The following is a 16,311-nucleotide window of genomic DNA, read 5'->3' on the forward strand; positions in this document are numbered from 1 at the left end:
TTTGGATGTGGACAAAAAACTTAACGTTGAGATTATCTCCAATGTTTTTGAAGCTCGAGTTTTGAAACTGTATACACTGCTAGGGTTTGATGACCTCCCAACATGTCCCCAGTTTGATTGACCCTCACATTTTTGGATCACAACGGGGTCATGTTCGATTCATGAAAACCCCAAAGTGGGGACATGCGAGGAGATCATCAAAGCCCAGCAGAGTGCTTAGTTTCAAAGCTCCAGCTTCAAAAGCATTGCAGCTCACTGTTAATTTTTTTTATATATTTTTTTAATTTCTTGTTTGTTTGTTGACTGGACAGTCTAATACTGCTCATGGCTAAGACTGACCAATTAATCATGTGAGTCAAAAAGTGGGGATTTTGCCTTGTAATGTTCAATAGCCTTGTAGTTGTAGTAACAGCTCACTGTTATTTTTTTTTTTTCTCCCTCGACTGGACAGTCTAATACTGCTCATGTCTAAGACTCACTAATTAATCACAAGAGTCAACAAGTCGCGTAAGGCGAAAATACAATATTTAGTCAAGTAGCTGCCATTTTTCAGCAAGACCGTATACTCGTAGCATCGTCAGTCCACCGCTCATAGCAAAGGCAGTGAAATTGACAAGAAGAGCGGGGTAGTAGTTGCGCAAAGAAGGATAGCACGCTTTTCTGTACCTCTCTTTGTTTTAACTTTCTGAGCGTGTTTTTAATCCAAACATATCATATCTATATGTTTTTGGAATCAGGAACCGACAAGGAATAAGATGAAAGTGTTTTTAAATTGATTTGGACAATTTAATTTTGATAATAATTTTTATATATTTAATTTTCAGAGCTTGTTTTTAATCCGAATATAACATATTTATATGTTTTTGGAATCAGCAAATGATGGAGAATAAGATAAACGTAAATTTGGATCGTTTTATAAATTTTTATTTTTTTTTTACAATTTTCCGATTTTTAATGACCAAAGTCATTAATTAATTTTTAAGCCACCAAGCTGAAATGCAATACCGAACCCCGGGCTTCGTCGAAGATTACTTGACCAAAATTTGAACCAATTTGATTGAAAAATGAGGGCGTGACAGTGCCGCCTCAACTTTCACGAAAAGCCGGATATGACGTCATCAAAGACATTTATCAAAAAAATGAAAAAAACGTTCGGGGATTTCATACCCAGGAACTCTCATGTCAAATTTCATAAAGATCGGTCCAGTAGTTTAGTCTGAATCGCTCTACACACACACACACACACACACACACACACACACACGCACGCACGCACGCACATACACCACGACCCTCGTTTCGATTCCCCCTCGATGTTAAAATATTTAGTCAAAACTTGACTAAATATAAAAAGTGGGGATTTTGCCTTGTAATGTTCAAGGGCCTTGTAGTTGTTGTAACAGCTCACTGTTAATTTTTCTGATACATATCCATTAACACTTTTGTCATCTCCACTGAACAGGAGAAAGAGACGGAGTTAGCTGGGATGCTGGAAGAAGAGAGAAAGCGGCAGGGAGAGATGCAGAACCAGCAAGTCCAGCTACAACAACAAACAGTGGTTCTGCAGAGGGAGAGAGAATGCATGGAGGCAGAGGAGGTGCTGGAACGACAGAGGCAGCTACAAGTTCAGGTAAGGGGAGAGGGAGGGAGGGGGTGGGGAGAGCTTCACATATCCATTTCATCGTGTGAGAGAAAATTTTTTTATGAATTCAACTTTGGATAATGTCCACAAAACAATGTTTGTTACTTGTATGCACTTCCCGCACATCTTAGAGAAAAGGAGGTTAAACAAGTTACCCCAACTGTTCATCACTGTGTTGTATGATTGGTGTGTCGTGTTGTTTGATGTGTTCAGAGGAGGGGGGGAGAAGAGGAGGTACTTAAGATACCCCAACTGTTCCTTACTGTGTCGTATGATTTGTTTGTTGTGATGTGTGCAGAATGGGAGGGGAAAAAAAGGAGGTACTTAATTTACCATCACAGCTGATCACTGTGTCGTATGATTGATGTGTGTTGTGTTGTGTGATGTGTGCAGAGTTGGGGGGGGGGGGGGGGTTGATGGGGGAGGAAGAGGAGAAGGCACACAAGTTACCCCCACAGTTGATCACTGTGTCATATGATTGATGTGATGTGTTGTGTTTGGTGTGCAGAGTGAAGGGGGGGGGGGGGGGGGGGTAGGAGGAAAGGAGGTTCACAAGTTACCCCCACAGTTGATCACTGTGTCATATGATTGATGTGATGTGATGTGTTGTGTTTGGTGTGCAGAGTGAAGGGAGGGGGGGGGGGGGGTAGGAGGAAAGGAGGTTCACAAGTTACCCCCACAGTTGATCACTGTGTCATATGATTGATGTGATGTGATGTGTTGTGTTTGGTGTGCAGAGTGAAGGGAGGGGGGGGGGGGGGGTAGGAGGAAAGGAGGTTCACAAGTTACCCCCACAGTTGATCACTGTGTCATATGATTGATGTGATGTGTTGTGTTTGGTGTGCAGAGTGAAGGGAGGGGGGGGGGGGGGGGGGTAGGAGGAAAGGAGGTTCACAAGTTACCCCCACAGTTGATCACTGTGTCATATGATTGATGTGATGTGTTGTGTGATGTGTGCAGAGTTGGGGGGGGGGGGGAGGAAGAGGAGAAGGCACACAAGTTACCCCCACAGTTGATCACTGTGTCATATGATTGATGTGATGTGTTGTGTTTGGTGTGCAGAGTGAAGGGGGGGGGGGGGGGGGGTAGGAGGAAAGGAGGTTCACAAGTTACCCCCACAGTTGATCACTGTGTCATATGATTGATGTGATGTGATGTGTTGTGTTTGGTGTGCAGAGTGAAGGGAGGGGGGGGGGGGGGGGTAGGAGGAAAGGAGGTTCACAAGTTACCCCCACAGTTGATCACTGTGTCATATGATTGATGTGATGTGTTGTGTTTGGTGTGCAGAGTGAAGGGAGGGGGGGGGGGGGGGGGGGTAGGAGGAAAGGAGGTTCACAAGTTACCCCCACAGTTGATCACTGTGTCATATGATTGATGTGATGTGATGTGTTTGGTGTGCAGAGTGAAGGGGGGGGGGGGGGGGGGGTAGGAGGAAAGGAGGTTCACAAGTTACCCCCACAGCTGATCACTGTGTCATATGATTGATGTGATGTGTTGTGTTTGGTGTGCAGAGTGAAGGGAGGGGGGGTGGAGGAAAGGAGGTTCACAAGTTACCCCCACTGTCCATCACTGTGTCGTATGATGGAAAGGGTGTGTTGTGTGATGTGTGCAGAGTGGGGGGGGAGGAAGAAGAGGAGGTACACAAGTTACCCCCACTGTTAATCACTGCATCGTATGATGGATGTGTTGTGTTGTGTGCAGAGTGGGAATGGGAATGGGAGGGGGGGGGGGGGGGTGGGGGGAATAGGAGGTACACAAGTTACCCCCCGATGTTTATCACTGCGTCGTATGATGGATGTGTTGTGTTGTGCGATGTGTGCAGGGGGGAATAGGAGGTACACAAGTTACTCCCGCTGTTTATAAATAAATCGTATGATTGATGTGAACAGCGCAGGAAACTTAATTACATCCTCCTCTCTCCCCCCCCCCCCCCCCCCCCCACTCCCCCTTTCTTTTTCAGCACTGCGAGTTTGGGGGAGGGGGAGGGAGTAAGAAGAGACCCTATCCCTGCTGCTCATTACTGTGTCGTATGATTCGTATGATTGATGTGTCGTATGTTTGATGTGAGTAGTGTGGGAGAGGGGGGGGGGGGGTGAGTGGATGAAGAGGAGGTTAAACAAGCTACCCCAGCTGCTCATCACTGTGTCGTATGATTGATCTGTTGTGTATTGTGATGTGTGCAGAGTGGGGGGGGGTATTGGAAGAAAAGTAGGTTACACAAGTTACCCCCGCTGTTTAATACTGTGTCGTATGATTAGTGTGTTGTGTTTACAGTAGGTTCGCATTCCTATGTTTTGGTCCGGTAAATATCTTCATTATTACGAGCTTTTTCTGCTGTGGTATTATTTATGTGGCACTCCATGCGTGTTGCTATTCTTAGTTAGTCTCGTCCCTTTTTGCAACAGATTTCAGGTGAGATCTTGGCAGCAGGGCCTTTAAGAAGCTGGCTTTCCCAGCTTTCTGTTCACAGTGTCTAAAAATTACACCCATTCCTTGTGAACTTCTGAGTGTTTTAATTTCTGTTTTCGATCATTTATTTTAGTAAATTTTTGGAGGTCCTAAGAGAGATTTAACTACTCACACATCAATATCAGTTTGTAATCTTTATGGGAGAAACCCACCCAGCTGCTGTGCAGAAATGCAGCCATGCAGTTTTTGACTTACCTAAGTGGTTTTGACTCACCTGAGTGATTGGTTAGTCTTAGTAATGACCAGTGTCCAATCCTGTGGGTGGCCTGCTGGCCACCGTTTGGATGTGGACAAAAAACTTAACGTTGAGATTATCTCCAATGTTTTTGAAGCTCGAGTTTTGAAACTTTATACACTGCTAGGGTTTGATGACCTCCCAACATGTCCCCAGTTTGGTTGACCCTCACATTTTTGGATCACAACGGGGTCATGTTCGATTCATGAAAACCCCAAAGTGGGGACATGCGAGGAGATCATCAAAGCCCAGCAGAGTGCTTAGTTTCAAAGCTCCAGCTTCAAAAGCATTGCAGCTCACTGTTAATTTTTTTTATATATTTTTGACTCACATGCGAAGCAAAAGTGAGTCTATGTACTCACCCGAGTCGTCCGTCCGTCCGTCCGGAAAACTTTAACGTTGGATATTTCTTGGACACTATTCAGTCTATCAGTACCAAATTTGGCAAGATGGTGTATGATGACAAGGCCCCAAAAAACATACATAGCATCTTGACCTTGCTTCAAGGTCAAGGTCGCAGGGGCCATAAATGTTGCCTAAAAAACAGCTATTTTTCATATTTTTCCCATTTTCTCTGAAGTTTTTGAGATTCAATACCTCACCTATATATGATATATAGGGCAAAGTAAGCCCCATCTTTTGATACCAGTTTGGTTTACCTTGCTTCAAGGTCAAGGTCACAGGAGCTCTTCAAAGTTGGATTGTATACATATTTTGAAGTGACCTTGACCCTGAACTATGGAAGATAACTGTTTCAAACTTAAAAATTATGTGGGGCACATGTTATGCTTTCATCATGAGACACATTCGGTCACATATGATCATGGTCAAGGTCACTTTGACCCTTATGAAATGTGACCAAAATAAGGTAGTGAACCACTAAAAGTGACCATATCTCATGGTAGAAAGAGCCAATAAGCACCATTGTACTTCCTATGTCTTGAATTAACAGCTTTGTGTTGCATGACCTTGGATGACCTTGACCTTGGGTCAAGGTCACATGTATTTTGGTAGGAAAAATGTGTAAAGCATGTGAGTCGTATGGGCTTTGCCCTTCTTGTTTTAATTTCTTGTTTGTTTGTTGACTGGACAGTCTAATACTGCGCATGGCTAAGACTGACCAATTAATCATGTGAGTCAAAAAGTGGGGATTTTGCCTTGTAATGTTGTGTGATGTGTGCAAAGTTGGGGGGAGGGGGGGGGGGGGGGAGAGGAGGTTAAACAAGCTATCCCTGATGCTTATCACTGTGTCGTATGATTGATCAGTTGTGTATTGTGATGTGTGCAGAGAGGGGGGGGGGGGGGCAGGTGGAAGAAGAGCAGGAACACAAGTTACTCCCGCTGTTCATCACTGAGTCGTATGATTGATGTAAACAGCGCTGGTAACTTGTGTACATCCCCCCCCCCCCCCCTTCCTTTTTTAGCACTGCGTGTCGGACCTGCACATCTTAGGGACTTTGCTTGTTCGTTTGTCTGTTTAATTTTATGTAAGTGTGTGTGTGGGGGGTGGGGGGGAGTGTAGGTACTTGATGTGAACAACGCAGGAAACTTGTTTACAGCCTCCTCTCTCCCCTGCCCCTCCTTTCTTTTTCAGCACTGCGTATCGGTCCCGCACATCTTAGAGAAAAGGAGGTTAAACAAGTTACCCCCACTGTTATCACTGTGTTGTATGATTGATGTGTCGTGTTGTTTGATGTGTTCAGAGGAGGGGGGGAGAAGAGGAGGTACTTAAGATACCCCAACTGTTCCTTACTGTGTCGTATGATTTGTTTGTTGTGATGTGTGTAGAATGGGAGGGGAATAGGAGGTACACAAGCATTGCAGCTCACTCTTAATTTTTTTTAATTTTTTTTTTATTACATTTAGTAAAGTTTTCAGGGTTCGTACAGGTCATGGAAAACCTGGAAAGTCATGGAATTTGATTTTTAATTTTCCAGGCCTGGAAAGTCTTGGAATTTCAATTCAAGCCATGGAAAGTCATGGAGTTTAACAAAAATAAGAAAGAAAAAAAATTAACCTTTAGCACTCCAGCGGCGATTTTCGTCGCCCAGCCAATCCCCGCCCCCTTTGCCAGCCAGCGGCGATTTGCATCGCCAGCACAAGGCTTGTTCGTATGACCAACTTCTCGTTCGTATTTGCATACGAGAATAACGGTATTTTTAACGGCACTTGAGCTGCATTTGAGTCGGTTTCGTCGAAGTTTTCTGCTTTTGTTTTTGCATCGATAAAGTCCTTTAGCGCTTCGACAAGCAAGATGGATGATGATGAGTTTGAAACTTTCTTTCGAGTTGTTTCTTGACAACAAAAAGTATGCGGAATTGGAACGAATTACCGAGGAAGATCTTCGCAATGAACTGTGTATCGCGGTGAAAAAAATGACAGTTCGTCAAGTCACAGTGACGGTTACGAAACGGAATTTACGAAAGTGCAAATGGATGCTAAACAGTGGCTGGTCCAGTTTAGTGAAATGACAGGACAAGCAAACATTACCGATAATCTGACTGCGTAGCAAATGCTTGACTTGCTTGTCGAAGAGACACTGCGTAGAAACTGACTCAAATTCAGTGCAAAGCAAGCCAGTGTCAAAACTGGCAGTGACAAAAAGTGGGGATTTTGCCATGAATGTTCAAGGGCCTTGTAGTTTTAGTCTCGAAAATATTTTTTTCTAAGCAACTATTGATCTGAAAGGGTCGATCTTATTAAAAATATGTTAAAGATGGAATTCTTATTGTGTTCTGTTTGTGTTTTACAGATACCTTCATGGCTGCTGAAGCTGATCTCCAAACCGAACTAGTGCACCACCGCCCCGCAGCACCGCTGACTGACAGGCTGTTTACGCTCGCTGGAGCAACCAGATCGTTTGTACAAACTATTTTTAAGTCGGGAATGGCCAGGATAGCTGCAGTTTTAACTTTTTCCTCCGTTTTCTCATCTCGATGTCGAAACAGGACGCCGCCATTTTGCGTTTCCCCCAGCAACTTAAATCTCGAAGGGATGTGAGCTTTTTAAGTTTTATTTAGAGCAGTAATTAATACTTTTAAATAACATTCTTTGTTTTTTCTTGCACTTTTTTTACTCTCTAGTACACCATCACACGGTCCATTCCTTGTCGTGGTGTGATGGCTTGCGTGCCTCAGTAACCCGGAGAGCTATGCCAGCGGGAGCTTCAGCTCCTGGTAGGGTCACCCCTGCTGGACAGGTCGAAGGATAGAGGTCAGACAAATTTGGACCACCTCATTCAGAGGTTTGCGTAGGGCCAACACCCCTGCCTAGAAAACTAACAACGTTACAGAAGCATTGACGACAGAAGACGTCAATGGGAGCAAAGGGCCTAAGTAAGTAAGTAAGTACATCGAATTAAAAAAAACACGAAGAAAACTGTTTAGCTGGAAAATGAAAGCGAAACTAGGACTGACATGTGATGGATACCGCTTTTTCCCTTTTCAGTCACTTTATACTGTTTTAATTATTGAACTACGATCAAAATATTGCCGGGCCGAAAAGACGTTTCTAACTTTTTTGGACGACAAGTATTCAGTGAGAAAAGGCATTAAAAAGGTGTACAACTGAACTATGATGAAAAGCTTATGATACTGATATCAGCGCCTGGCTTTATTTATCTTCTATTTTATTCTCACAAGGAGGCGGAAGGGGGGGGGGGGGGGGGGGGGGGATTGGTGATTGTGGTGGGCATTACTCTGGCAGATATGTCCACTGTGCACGCGAGTAACTGCTCAGCTTTGATTTACTCTTTGAGGAAGAGAAAAGTCGGAGGAGCGAAGCGAGAACGAAAACAGTTCCTTTGTCCCCTGGAATGTTCTGACAAGCTCTCGCGAATTCCATCTTCTGTCTCTGGGAAGACTCATGTGAAAGTAATTCTTGAGTCAGTATTTCCATAGGCATAACACACACAGCAATTCACTCATCATTCACCCTGGGCTGTAATTACACTCTACATTCAGCCACACACACACGAATTCTTAAATAACTACTGTCAATACTAATATCAATTCCCATCCTTGTCTGAGTTATTTATCAACACATTAAACAGCAACTATTCAGAATATCCAGATTAAGAACTAGTACTTGACTTACTTGACTTATTCCTGTAGACTCCCTATTGAGCATAGGGCCGCAAAGAAATAGTACAATGAACACTTAACATAACAGCGAATATTAAGAATGCTTATTCATAATCGTACTAATGTTCCTTAGAGAAAACATATCATGAAACATAGTTTACCTGAGCACGCGAGCAAAGAATCTTCCCCGACTTGCCGCTTACATGTTCAATGGGCAAGTGAAGCTAACAGCTTGGGTGACTTGCGACAAGTCTAACAGCTCACCTTACAAAAAATGGACATTCAGGTTTTTCACCTGTTGCACGTGAGTGCGTGGAGACTCGTCTCTGCAGGTAACAGTACAGGCCCCATAATCATGGTCCAACCGGCATGCACAATCAATAATAATGTTTTTCGCGATACAAGTCTACTTCTGTCAATTAATGCATACTAATAACAGCATCATTTCATCATTAATTAAGTACTCAATTTACATACATGTTCATACATAAAACCCATAAATGTCATATCTGACAAGATGCAAGGTTGCAGCAGCCTGTCACTTCAGGAATACCCAGGTGTTTGTCCGCTACAAACATTAACTGTGATTCTTTAGCAGACTCCTTCCTCAAGTGGTTGAGCTCAATACAAGGAGGAAGCTATGTTCCAGAGTTCCTTCAACCTCACAAAAGGAAAGAACGGTTTGAACAAAACCAAAAAGTTGCTAACATGGTTAGAACCATCCTCGTGTATGCCTTTGGATCAGGTGACTTTGAATAAAAACACAAACTCAAAATCTTTCAGTTTCGGGACCTGGAGTTTTATTGTTCTGCAAACCATACAGTCTCAACTGTTGGTTGTCAGTTTTGGTTTGATTGCCCAGATAATGCGCAAAAGATTTGCTGACTACTAAGTAGGTTAAAACTGTACATATGTAGGTCACCGTACATCGGCTAAGGTGCAACGTTTAGTGATCGCTCCCTTCTTTCCCTTTGTAAAGCCGCTGGGACAGCCAGTCGCTCTGGGCTATATAAACAATACGGCTTGCAGCCTCCCTTTTTGCTATCGTTGCTCGTCACATTTGACAGGTTCCACAACAGACCACAAAAATACAAAACAGACAACTAGAAAATTCTAGTGATACCTCTTATAGCAGCAGAGGTTCATATGTGCCCAAAGAGGAAGAGAAAAGTCGGAGGAGCGAAGCCAGAACGAAAACAGTTCCTTTGTCCCCTGGGATGTACTGGGAGAGTGACAAACCTAAAACGACACTTGTCTCAAGTGCACAAAGATTTTCCTGAACATGAGGTTCGATCCCTTTTGAAAAAAACAAGAAAGCCTCCTGAACGACGACTTAGGATGTGGACCTGCCCTGAAATGAGCTGCCAGTGGTCTGGGATAGATTGGACAAACATCTAGCATCTAAAATACATGGGTTTGACAAAGCTTGTGCAAAAACCCCAGCTAAAGATGTGTCAGGAATGAATTATCTAAAATACCGACTGTCAGTCAGAAGGATACCATTACATTTATACGCATTCGTTATTCTCCTCCAATTCATTCCAACAATAAAAGAAAATATGTGGAGCTCAATATGTTTATATAGCTGACTGGTAAAGCATGTATATATATCAAACGTTCAGCATTCACACACATATACACAATACGCCCAGGGTTCTAGATGAGTAAATTAATGTGTTACCCCATCACCAGAACAGCGTAGTGTAGCCTTTGGATCAGGTGACTTTGACCCTAGCCGTTTGGGGGAACTGGTTTCACTTGGGACTGGTTCCCCATCAGTCATTGAACAACTGAGTGTTGGTCGTACGTGGAGTACTGTGCGTAATTACTTGCATACCTATAGCCATTTCCTGCAATTCTTGCATTGTAGATCTTACCACAGTTAATGCACTCAAGGCTACTCTCACTGGCTGTATTCACACGGTCAGCAGAATTTCTCAGGACGAAATGCAGCGCAGAAAGGTCAGAGACCGTAATGACATAATCAGATGGAGTGACATCTGCAATTGCATTGACAGTGACGTGGCCTCTGATTACATGTCAAAATTTAAATCCGCAACGAATGACCTTGATAAGAAAGAACTGGCCGGTAAGATAGAACAACACCTCCTCCTTCAGATTGCTTTGCAGAATGGGAAGAGAACAGGCATCTATGCCGACATGTCAGTTGCTGAGTTTGAAGCAGCCGAAAAAAGGTCAGATGGGTTTGTGGTGCTTATCGCGGAGGGTAAAACCTTTAAAATGTCTGGTGCATCTGGCATATTTTTTTCAAACTCTGAATAACATGTCAGTTGCTGAGTTTGAAGCAGCCGAAAAAAGGTCAGGTGGGTTTGTGGTGCTTATCGCGGAGGGTAAAACCTTTAAAGTGTCTGGTGCATCTGGCATATTTTTTTCAAACTCTGAATATTCCCTCTTGCAGGAATACATTGACAACTGCAGATGCTTGTTCCAACCGCAAACAGATCAGGTTTTTTGTCGTTTTTCGGGGGAAAGAGGTTCAGTCAGAGACATCCAAAAGTTCCTGAAAATGGCATGGCAAGAATTTGGGCAGAAGACTGGAACAGATGTGGGAACCATCAGTTTTAGCCTGATTCGAAAACTCTGGTGAGCCGGTCACGGCAAGTCAGGTTTGAGCGATCTGTTCAAGAGGACATGGCGCGTCATATGGACCATACAGTTTCAACAGCTGACCCCCATTATGATGTGAACACTGGCACCCGCATTCACAGCAAAATTTCGGCAGATTATTTCCATGTTTCATGACTCCTTGTCAGAAGAGTCTGTTTCACATGAAAGTGACGATGACATTTCCAGTCGTACTGAGGAGGTTACTCCTGGGTCTCTGGCTTTGATGCCAGAGAATGCAGATTGTGAGATTCATGAAAGTGTTCTACCAAAGGACAAATATTGCTCAAAGAGTAAATCAAAGCTGAGCAGTTCCTCGCGTGCACAGTGGTTTGGACGAGAATGTTTGTTCTCCAAAAATGATGCAGTTAGGCTCAGGCGTTGCTGTGCAACAGTGATTGAAAAGGCAAGAAAAAAATAACTCAAAGTGACTAAAGCTGTCATTATCGAGTCTGTTAAAACAGCAGGTCCCAACTTCTGTGATCTTTTGGATAAATACACAGGTGATCAAATTGCAACCAAGGTGCGAACAGAGATTAGAAAACGTTTGTGATGAGAAGGTTGTGTTCAGTATGGCAATAAAAGGTTCAAGACTCTTACCACATCAGGTTTGATGGAATCGATTTAAAAAATCACTTTTTAAGAGGTCAAGTGTTTCACACTCAAATCTCTGATATCAACAATATTAACCTTGCCTTCCTGTAGAAATCAAAAACAGATAGACTGCTTACTGCTATTGGTTAATGTTATAGTTTCTGTTCTTGTTTGTTTGTGTGCATTGGCTGTTTGAAACTTTGTTTGAGGAATATTTCTGTATTTTTGACATCACTGTTTCAACTTGTGCTATAGTCATTGCATTTTCAAGTACATGTGGCTATGCCAGTACGTTTGTCATTCTATAATATTGCGCATGTACTGTAAAGTACCTTGTAACACCCACCCCCTTGATGCTCAATGTTTGCTCCAAAGTAAGGGATGGGCACTGGCATTTAAGAACCTCTGTTATTTACTTTTTATATTTAGTCAAGTTTTGACTAAATATTTTAACATCGAGGGGGAATCGAAACGAGGGTCGTGGTGTATGTGCGTGTGTCTGTGTGTGTGTCTGTGTGTGTGTGTAGAGCGATTCAGACTAAACTACTGGACCGATCTTTATGAAATTTGACATGAGAGTTCCTGGGTATGAAATCCCCGAACGTTTTTTTCATTTTTTTGATAAATGTCTTTGATGACGTCATATCCGGCTTTTCGTGAAAGTTGAGGCGGCACTGTCACGCCCTCATTTTTCAACCAAATTGGTTCAAATTTTGGTCAAGTAATCTTCGACGAAGCCCGGGGTTCGGTATTGCATTTCAGCTTGGTGGCTTAAAAATTAATTAATGACTTTGGTCATTAAAAATCTGAAAATTGTAAAAAAAAATAAAAATTTATAAAACGATCCAAATTTACGTTTATCTTATTCTCCATCATTTGCTGATTCCAAAAACATATAAATATGTTATATTCGGATTAAAAACAAGCTCTGAAAATTAAATATATAAAAATTATTATCAAAATTAAATTGTCCAAATCAATTTAAAAACACTTTCATCTTATTCCTTGTCGGTTCCTGATTCCAAAAACATATAGATATGATATGTTTGGATTAAAAACACGCTCAGAAAGTTAAAACAAAGAGAGGTACAGAAAAGCGTGCTATCCTTCTTAGCGCAACTACTACCCCGCTCTTCTTGTCAATTTCACTGCCTTTGCCATGAGCGGTGGCCTGACGATGCTACGAGTAAAATGGCATTGCGTTTCATTCTGTGAGTTCGACAGCTACTTGACTAAATATTGTATTTTCGCCTTACGCGACTTGTTAATCTTCCAACTCTTCATATTTTCTTGGCATTGTTATCCAGATATTCCAATCCTGAGTTTTAACTCCACTGTACAAAACTTCTTTCGCAGCATCTTATTGTCACTATTCACTCAGATGAAAAAGGAATGTACAGGAATTTATAAGTAAGAAAAGTAAATTTTTGCTAGACTCCCAGGATCCCAAATGGGGGGGGGGGGTATTTGCAAGGAACCATATACCCTATGCAGTGTGTTTGACCCAAAGTAGGCAGTGGGCGTTTAATCAAAGGTACAAATGTACTTTGCTATACATTATATTTTCTGTTCTGGTGTATATTTGTTTTTGTCAAGATTTTTTTCTTTTGTTTTGTATAGAAGTCATTTGAGATTTTAGTGGCCTTGTACAGCAGAGAAGGCATGCAAAACGCCTCATTGCTTTCCCATCCAACCACCACTTTTTTTGTATTCTCCTAGTCTTAAAAGATGTAAGATAATGGTGTTGTTAGACTGACCCTATACTTTCTAAGTATGTGGTAAATCTTTAAGGGCCTAGGCACTTTTTTTGTTGTGAATATAAATTTCAACCTCTCTCTTCCCCTTTTTGTCCTTGTGTAGTGTCATTGATGCATAACTTCTCGTGAAAAGTTAAAATTACCACCGGCATTTCTTTGACAGAATTCTTCTAAGAGCCCCAGCGCCATCTTTAATGAATCAGGTCTTCAAAATTTAACCATTTGGGCATTGATGATGATGCATGTCTCTTTCCATTTCAATTAAGACAAATGTGAAAAGGCATGTGAATCATGAAGGGGTCATGCAATCAATGTTTGATGCTTTTACACAGCTGTAGTTTTAATTTGTTCCATTAACATCTAGAACCTCTACAACATCAACATGATAGACAGCTGATCTCTTTTTGTATAAAGGGAAAAGTGCACATCACAACAGGAATCTAACTCATGAATGTGTTGGTTGTTTACAAAATTTCTCAAGAATTGTCAAACAGGTCTGTCTACAGTCTGGTATGGACGTTCATGCATTTTTTTTGTTAAAGAATATTTTACCAGCAAAATCTTGAAGCGCTTGCATGGTCAAACCAATTGAAATGTACATGATTTTGTCTAAATATGTCATTTCCATAGAGATAATTATGTTTTTAAACGTTCAAAATTACAAATGCTCTGGTGATGAAGAACTAGGTGTTGGTTCATTCGTCTTGTTCTAAGACCTGTTTGAATGAGCTGAGTTTCTTTATCTTGTAGTAATATTAAGTGAGTGCATGTGTGCTGAAAGATGGCACTTTTCATCTTGCCACTTGATAGCTGGGCTACGATGTTGAATGCAATCATTTGAAAACTGTACATTTTGGCAAAGAATCAATCTATTGTTTCTGCGTGCACATAAAGTAGTGTGGGAAGCATGACAACCTACTGTCTTTCTGCGGAACTTTCAAAAAATATGTACTTGAGAAGTCAGCTTCAGTCTTCTCATTCTCGAGGGGGGGGGGGGGGGGGGGGGGGGGGGTAGGAATGTTCGTTTCTTCTGATATGTAAGTTCTCTGTTTGCAACAGATCAATGGGTTTTTAGATTTGGGGTTTGTTTAGTTTTATTTTATTTTATTTTTTTACATTTTCTGTTAACAGATTGATGCTTGCACTTTGTTACACGTCATGGACTAGTTTTTGTACAGTTTGTGTAAATGTGTTTGGATGAAGTGCCAAACAAAAGCTAAGGCACAGAGATGCATCGGTATTGATTCTTCATGTATTTGCTATCCTACACAATGATAGGGTTGACTTACTGTATGAGACTGCGAGACTGTGTCAGACTCTTGAGTGTTGAAACTTTGGTTCATCGTCCCCAAATAACAAGTGTTAGTTGTTTGGAATGTGCACAAGATAACGTTGATGATATGCTCTTTAATTTCATTTTATGTTAGGCTTTTTATGTCTAATGTGTTAGATGGTGATGATTTAGGGGCAGGTTGATAATTGCATTACAAGTACCAACTGCAAGTTGCTTGTTGTAGTTTATGTGTACTTTTTCAGATCCTAAGTTTTGGTATTTTTTCTTCGCATCAAATTTCATTATTTCACGATGCCATCTGTAGTGGCAGTTGCCTGCAGTATTTTACATTTTCAGCGCCAAAATGTGGATGATTTTTTTTTTTTTTTTCTTTGGTGTTTGTTTTTTCTGACCTCAGTGATATCCACAGTTGAACTGTTGTAGGCATCAATTAAAGAAAATGTCATGTCTTGTCAAAGCAGAGCTGTACCCTAACATTCTCCTTCTGTTGTCTCTGATCGAGGGCTTTTCACTTGAAATTATATTGCCACTACCGTGATTCTAGACTTGTCATTCAGTGTATGTGAAAATGAGAGTTCACAGTAAATGTTATCCAAGACCAAAGATAGTATTCGGGGGCTAGTCAATCAGAGACACAAGAAGAAGAATACTGGGACATGCTTGAGCAAAGGACCATTGATGAATGTTATCAATTTTATTTGCATTTGTCACAAACGTTTCAGATAACAAAACAAGTTTTTTATTTTATTTTGTATTCTCATGAATAAAACTTGTTTTCAAATGAAGTTTGACGTTTTTCTTCACTTTATTTTAGCTTTTTTAAGTCACTCACTCACATTTGATTAAAATTGGCAATCTAGTGGCTGCTCCGCCTGGCGTCTGGCATTCACGGGGTTAGTGCTGGGACTGGTTGGTCCGGTGTCAGAATAATGTGACTGGGTGTGACATGAAGCCTGTGCTGCGACTTCTGTCTTGTGTGTGGCGCACATTACATGTCAAAGCAGCACCGCCCTGATATGGCCCTTCATGGTCGGCTGGGCGTTAAGCAAACAAACAAACAAACAAAATGGAACAGAAACTGCAACACACTTACTAGAATGCCGTTTACACTTAGCTGCAAGAAACAACACAATCAACAAACTAACCAACAACCTCATACACACAGATATTCTACTTCATGGAAACCCCTCCTTGCAAACAAAAATTAACAAAAAAATCTTTTTAACAGTGCAGGAATTTATTGGACAGTCCCGCCGTTTCGAACAGATAAACATGTAAAGTGAAAGCAAAATCGATACCTCTCTCTCTCTCTCTCTCCCTCTCTCTCTCTCTCTCTCTCTCTCTCTCTCTCTCTCTCCCTCCCTCTCTCTCTCTCTCTTACTCTCCCCTTCTCTCTCACTCTCTCCCTCCCTATCTCTTACTCGCTAATACCATAAATATTATATATGTATTCTAAAACGGATTTTTATTTTGATGTTCAATTTTCATTCAATTTTCTTTTCATGTTTGCTTGCTTTTCATTTAAACTGTACAATAGCCGCCATTTATATGTTATATGTAATTTTCTAGAAAACTGTAAACACCACTATAAGCATTATGCTTGTTGTTTACTC

At 41.6% G+C, this 16,311-nt stretch overlaps 1 long non-coding RNA gene across 1 annotated transcript; it reads left to right on the forward strand.

Moving 5' to 3' along the window:
- Positions 1-1,354: 1,354 nt before the first annotated feature.
- On the forward strand, positions 1,355-9,517 carry LOC138957076 (uncharacterized). Its single transcript, XR_011452920.1, has 2 exons — positions 1,355-1,630; positions 7,099-9,517. It is a non-coding gene; the product is annotated as an uncharacterized lncRNA (long non-coding RNA).
- The last annotated feature ends 6,794 nt before the right edge of the window (positions 9,518-16,311 follow it).

This window comes from Littorina saxatilis, unplaced genomic scaffold (assembly GCF_037325665.1).
Source record: "Littorina saxatilis isolate snail1 unplaced genomic scaffold, US_GU_Lsax_2.0 scaffold_1029, whole genome shotgun sequence".
NCBI classification, from domain to species: domain Eukaryota; kingdom Metazoa; phylum Mollusca; class Gastropoda; order Littorinimorpha; family Littorinidae; genus Littorina; species Littorina saxatilis.